Source organism: Dasypus novemcinctus, chromosome 8 (assembly GCF_030445035.2).
Source record: "Dasypus novemcinctus isolate mDasNov1 chromosome 8, mDasNov1.1.hap2, whole genome shotgun sequence".
In the NCBI taxonomy this organism is placed as follows: Eukaryota; Metazoa; Chordata; class Mammalia; order Cingulata; family Dasypodidae; genus Dasypus; species Dasypus novemcinctus.
The window spans coordinates 26,025,529-26,033,100 of NC_080680.1; positions in this window are offsets into that span (position 1 = coordinate 26,025,529).

The window sequence follows — 7,572 nt, forward strand, 5'->3', positions numbered from 1 at the left end:
AGAAAGCTCTGGTATAAAGGAAGCGAAGAAGCTAGTGGGAAGAGGGGGTGTCCCTTCTCCCAGCAGAGTAAACCCATCTGTGAGACGTTTGCTTTACACCCCTTGAGGCTTTGTGTAGGTAACTCAAATTGCATTGGGTAAAGCAAAGGGAAGCTGCAGCAGCCTTTCCACATTTTGGACTTCCAACAGCATTTTCGAGTCTTCCTGGGCTTCCTGGCGAGGGACTATTTCATGCCTTTGACTGGGTGACGACCTATGGGCTTGTCTTAATCTACCTAGTAGAGGATGTGCCCCAGGCATAAATCATGGTATAGACCCACATCACCTGAGGAGAACATAAAATTTGTCATTTGGAGGACAGAAAATTTGTCTCTGATCTCCCGTCTCCTATCCCCACCCAAAATACTCCATCCGCCCCTACTACGATGTTTAGAGGGAAACATTGAATTAGCACGTGTGTTGCTGTGCTTATTTGGCCATCTCTCCATGTTTGTTTATTTATTTTGTAATCTTTGGGTTGGGCCATGAAACCCTGAGTGGCCTGGGAATATAGACTGTCCTATAACTCTAGGATGGTCTGAGTCGAGCTTGGGATCATCTTGTTTCACGGAGGACCCACACTCCATCTTGATGGGAAGTCAGGTACCAAAGAAAGCAAATTGCTTTTCAAAGTACCGCTGAGGTGTCCTTGAGTGAATGAACTTCCATAAGTCCTTAATTATTCAGAGAGAAAGACAAGTACTAGGGAAAATAAAACCCCACAAGTGAGTTGCTTGGGGAGTCTTCGGCAAGCCACTTATGTCCTTTAAGAGTCAGTTTTTGTGCGTGTAAAATGGGGATAATAACCCAGGTCATTTTTCCTGCTCACAAAGTTATTATAAGGATTAATGAGCTAATAAGTTGGTGAGTGCCCTGTGAATCCCTTGTGAAGCTGACATTAAAAAGACTCAAAGCATAATTATTTGGCAGATAAATTAGGGTTTCATCATATTAATGATGTATGCCATTGATTTGAAAATGTATGAGAGCATTTTATTTATTTTTCTTTCACAGGAATTGTAGGGTTTCTCAATATGAGCATGGACTTTGGTTTACAGAAGAATCACAGCATCAAATGGAAGCGCTTGATGCCTGGGGGTGGTGGTGGCAGCACTGCTTGGTTGAAGAGAGTAGGATCCTAGAAACCCCAGGCACTGGGTCTCCCCTTCTGCCATCACTGAAGGAAACTCCGGTTTCATGAAGGAGAGTAGAAAATCATTTGTCTAAGCCTCTTCTGCCCAATATGGCAGCCACGAGTACCAAGTGGTGATTTAAATGAATTAAAATTAAAATTCAATTCCTCCGCCACAGGAGCCACATTTCAAGGGCTCCATAGCCCCCTGTGACTAAAGACTACTGTCTTGGACATGCAGATAGAGAACATTTCCATCATTGCTGAGAATTTTATTGGACAGCACAGGTCTGGGCCATTCTCATTTTAAGTATGCAAAGTATCATTCAAGAAGCCTCTTAAAAATATGCATTTCTGAGACCTAGATCTCAGGGATGTCATGGGAATCTGAATATTTAACAAATTCTCCAGATAATTCTGATGCAGGTGGTTGTTGAAAAAATCTGGCCCAAATTAATTCTACTCCAAGTGTGGTTCACAGACAGTAGCCTTAGCATCACCTGGGAGCTTATTTGAACAGCAAATCCAGTAATTTGGGGTGTGGCTCAGAAATTTGTCGCTTAACAAGCTCTCCAGGTGATTCTGATGCACGCTAAAATTTGACAATCATTAGTCTAGACAGTAGACAAATGCAATTATAACCTAAAAAAGTACTAAAATCCATACATAAATATTTACAGTCTAGGACAACTATATTGGGATTTACTTATACTTACATGGAATTCCACTTACATAAAATTTATTGATACATCCACCCATTCATTTTTTATATTTCTTAAGAATTACTATAAGAATTGAGAATGCAGCAATGAATAAAATAGTTATAATCCCTGGGATTTGATGATTACAAACTTGATTTTCATTATTTTCCAGTTTTCTGGTAAGATTGAGGGAAAATAAGACTATGTATTCAACTAGAGTTCTGTTCATTGCATTTGTGAGCCCACCAATGGTTTTTATAGCAGAGTAGTAGATGGTTTGTTCAGCTTCACACAGATATTCAAGGGAAGGAAAAGACTATAGCACAGTTTTCCAGACTCCAATGCCAGGAGTGTTTGGGGGCAGAGGGAAAGCTATTGGAACTTTTAAACTCTTATCCATAATGGAAAGTTCCAGTTGTTCATATTAGTTGCCTCACCTACTGAACATTTTCCAAAAGCAATTGTGTAAAACAAAGTTTTATCACAGCATTGATAAATATCCTGATATTTATGAATTTCTCTTTTTCTTTAAAGTGTATTTTAGTTTATTTCATATAATTTTGAGGGCTTTTTAACAGCTTTACTGAGGTATAACTTGTATACAAAACAATTCACCAATTTAAAGTGTACAATTCAATAGTTGTTAATATATTCACAGAGTTGTGCAACCATTACCGCAACCAATTTTACAACACTTTCATCACCTCAAAAAGAAACTCCTTTAGCTCTCCCCAGTCCCTTGTCCCTCCATATCCCCTACCCCTGCTCTAAGCAATTACTTATCTAGTTTCTAACTCTATAGATTTTCCTATTCTGGATATTTCATATAAATGGAATGATAAAGCATGGTCTTTTGTATCTGGCTTCTTTTGCTTAGCATGTTTTGAAGTTTCATCCATGTTGTAGCATGTATCAGTTCTTCATTCCTTTGAATGTTATTATTAATAATGGCTATTCTGAATAATGCTGCTATGAACATTCGTATACAAGACTTTCTGTAGATACATGTTTTCATTACCAATGAGCAGAATTGCTGGGTCAAATGGTAACCTCTGTTTAACTTTTGAAGAATTGTCAGACTAAATTTTCCAAAGCTGTTTCACCCTTTTACTTTCCCACAAGCAGTGTCTGAGGGTTCCAAATTCTTCATATCCTCCCAAACATTTGTTATCATCTGACTTTTTGACTATGGCTATTTTAAAGGTGTCAAGTGATATTTCATTATGGTTTTGATTTGGATATTCTTGATGGCTAATGATGTAGTATGTCTTTCATGTGCTTATTGGTTATTTATACCTCTTCTTTGGAGAAATGTCCAGATTCTTTGCCCATTTTTTATTTGTTTTATTTGTATTTCTCTCATTGAGTTTTAATAGGTCTTTATATATTTTACATACAAAACCCTTAGAGGACTATGGTTTGTAATATTTTCTTCCATTTTGTGGGTGGTATCCTTTGAAGCCTGAAAGTTTTAAATTTTGATGAAGTACAATTTTTCTCCTTTTTTCTTTTGTTGCTTGTGCTTTTGGAGTTAATCTAAGGTTATGAAGATTTACTCCTATATTTTTTTCTATGGGTGTTATAGTTTTGGCTTGTACATCTAGGTATTTGATCCATTTTGAATTAGTTTTTATATATGGTGTGAGGTAGGATTCTAGCTTCATTCTTTTTCATGTGGCTAGCCAACTATATCAGCACGTTTGTTGAAAAGACTATTCTTTAATCATTGGTTTTAGCACTCTTGCCAAAAGTCAGTTGACCTATGTCAAACCCACTTCCACATCACTTTCAACTGCTGGTCTCAAATTGGCTAGATGTATCTAACCAGTGAATACCTGCTGGTAATACTGCATTTCTCCTCTTAGGTCTGTTAGTGTCTTGTATGCTTCCTTTGGCTTCCTCCCACAGATCCAGATACGATGTTCTTGTAGATGCTGGGGTTTCTCCCCCATCTGCTCATATTTAGGGGTTCATGGAAGTACTTAACACCAAGCTTTGTTTTAGATATAGTCAGCAAGCTTTTGTTTTGATATCCTAATTCCTCTGTTTTGATGTAAGCATTTGGTGAAATTCAAACACTGTCTTACCATCTTCCTCTGGAAGTGTATTTTAAGTCTAGTTCTATGTTATGAAAGAAGATTTCACAATATATTTTTAAGAGAATTCCTAGTTGTGACTCTAGGTTCAAAAAATACTACTTTAAAGGAAAAAGAGAACTAAGTTACCCCTGATGACAGTATGGAGGTTTAATAAAAAGGTCACAGCCAGAGGCTTCTCATCTTTGAGAGTGACTAGAAACTTCATACAGCCTTGAGATTTAGCTGAAATGTTTGTGTACAACATAGTTTTGCAAAAACCTATTTGATAAGACTTAATTATCCAAAGCGAAGAGAAAATGACAGAGATGCCACAAACTACTTTCTTTTCAAAGCAGGATTTCTCAATGGTTGAAAGGCAAATTAACAGAAAAGTTATGATGAAGGAGGACCAACTGATGCCTATATATGAAAAATAACCAACTATTAATAAGATATTATGTGCTTCTTCCTCAGGTACCATTTTTGAAGACCTAATATAATTTAGAAGTCCACAGCCTCAAAATAGGTTGTACTATTATAGCAAATACTGCAGAGCTTGCTAAAACTTGTTTAATTAATAGAGCAGATGCCAGAGAGGATTTTAGCCTCTTATATTAACTCAAATATTTTCATGTTTACAATACAAAAACTCAAAAAATATTTTAATTGACAACTTGAATTATTTATTTATCATCTACCACCTTCCCTTTTAATACCTGTTTTTAACTGAGAAATAATTTACATACCATAAAGTTCACCATTTTAAGGTGCAGAGCCCAGTGATTTTTAGTATATTCAATTCATCACTACTATCTAACTCCAGAATATTTTTCATTCCAGAAATAAACCCTATACCTTTAGGAGTCATTCCCCCTTCCCCTGGCAACCAATAAACGACTTTCTCAGCCTATTCATTTGCCTATTCTGGACATTTCACATCAATTCCTGTACTTGTGACTTGTATATAAAAAGCTTTTTTCTTCAAAATGAAGTCATGAAGCATATAACAACAAGGATGAACCTGGAGGACATTATGTTAAGTGAAGCAAGCCAGGCACAAAAGACAAATATTGTTTGATTTCACTATTATGGGCTAAAAATAATGAGCAAACTCATGGAGTTAATAGCTAGAATATAAGTCACCAAAGACTTGGATGCAGTTAGAGACAGGAAAGCTGAGGCTTAATCTGTGCAAAATTGGTAAAAAGTTGTTTGGAAATGTTTGGAAATGAATAGAAATGGGGAAAACACATCATAGGGTTTGTAATTAGTAGCACTAATGTGTGTTTATGAGAGTGGTTTGTTGCTGTTTTGCTTTTTTCTTTTGGAATAATGAAAATGACCTAATATTGTAAGAAAAAAAAGTTTTTTTCTTCAGAGAAAATTGTTTTCCTCATAGCGGAAAAATCTGTACCTACATATCTGTTCTGTCTTACAAATCCCAATGGTCAATACTGTATTGTTTTAGGTTTAGTCTTTTGAATTTGCGCTATTTAATAGTTAATATCTATCTTCTCCCATTTTGTCTCCTCCATTGCCAGCAGATAGAGATATGAACCTTCTTTATCCACATAGAATTATCCGAAAAATTGTAGGTCATCAACTTGTCAGATTCAGAGTGCTTCAAAGTCCCCTTCTTTGAGATACTTATAGAGGCTTTACCTGGAAAGTTTTAATACCTCTTCTATTAATTTTACTGATGCATTTCTCCTTCCATTAAAAATGATTGGTCTCTATTAGACACTGTGTTCTAAGTGCTGGAGAAACAGAAATGCTTTTAGATCATTAGTTTACCCTCTAGAGAAGTCATACCAACCAACAGTCCATTGCCATAGAGTGTGATAAGACCCACAATAGGGAATAGGACAGGGTACTTTGGAAGTACTTGAAGGATACCCAATCCAGTTTTGGGGATTCATGGAAGGTTTCCTTAAAAAAATATTATCAAAGCCAAGGCCTTAAGGGTAAGTAGGAGATAATTATATAAAAGAGATAAGGGGGAATAGGGGTGGAAATTACTCACTTATTTCCTTGAATTCTAAGAACATTCTTTCAGTAACATTACTGTTCCCAACTACTCTGATTAAAGTACTGTAGGGTATACAAAGATGCGCTTAGAATATATAAAATGCAGAAGTAAATAATTTTGAAGGAATAAATAAGTAAAACCTAGTCCACACCATGGAGAATTGTTTCAAACTAGTAGAAGAAATATAGCAATTGACCTCTTTTTATCTTTAGCACTCAGAGAAAGACCTACCCAGGCAAAGAACATCATGACCAGTTTGTTAATGACCATCACAATATTCAAAATGGAAATTTACTCTGGGAAAAAAATGTTTTGTAGAAAGAATGAAGAAATGTGTAAACTTAGGGTGCCAGGAGATGAAGGCTGATGTGTCAGTGAGGGTAGCATTAGAAAATGTTACTGTAAGAAATTGTGGTGGTTTGGAGCTGTAACTATCCCCAGAAAAAATATGTTCTTAAACTCAATCCATTCCTGTGGGTGTGAACCTATTTAAATAGGATTTTTTGATGAAGTTACTTCAGTTGAGGTGTGACCATCTCAATCAGGATGGGTCTTAATCCTATGACTGGAGTCCTTTATAAGCTGAATGAAATTCAGACAGAGAGAATGCCATAGAGGGAGCTTCCAGAAGCTGAATGTCAAGGGAACCTGCAAGAGAAGTCACCGTGCATCTTACCATGTGATAAGCTAAGGAAACAAGGATTGGGAGCAGCCAGCCCCAGAAAACCACAGTCTTCGGAGAGAAATCTTTGCCTTCATGACGGCTTGATTTGGACTTTTTCCTAACCTCAACACCACAAGCCATTAAATCCCTATTGTTTAGCCAACCCATCACATGGTAGGTGCTTGAGCAAAGGAAACAAAAACAGAAATAAACTTTGAAATGCCAAGGATTTAATGCAACATGGGTTTATTTCTTGCTTATATCACAGTCTGATATGGCTCTGGGAGAGTTCCTGCACATCTTTCCAACTAGCAGAGAATCAGGCATCTGGGTACCATCTGAAACACAAGGCATTGAAGACCATTATGTGTAGAAGATGCCTTAAAATGGCTCCCAATGATCCTTGTCTCATGGGATTCATTCTTGTGTAATCCTCCCCCCTTGAGTGTGGACTAGATCTAAGGACTCACTTTTAACAAGCAGAATAATGGTTTAAAAATATGAGGTCTGACTTCTGAAGTTAGGTTACAAAAAGACTGTAACTTTTGTCTTGCTCATCCTGCTTGCTCTCCCTCTTGAAGGCTTCCCTATGGGAGAAGCCAGTTGTCATGTTGGGAGTAACCCTATAGAAAGGTCTAGGTAACAAAGAATTGATGTATTTGGCCAAGGTCAATGAGTCCCTGAGTCCTGTCAACAGCCATGTGAGTAACTGTAAGTGGATTCTCCCCCAATGGAACCTTGAGATGACTGAACACCCTGCTGTCACCTTGAGCACAGCCCTCTGAGAGACTGATTCAGAGACATCCAGCTATGACATGCCCAAAGTCCAGATCCACAGAAATTGTAAGATTGTTGAGGTCACTAAGCTTTGCAGTAATTTTTGGCACAATAGGTCACTAATACACCTTAGCAAGGGAAGGGAAAGTTGG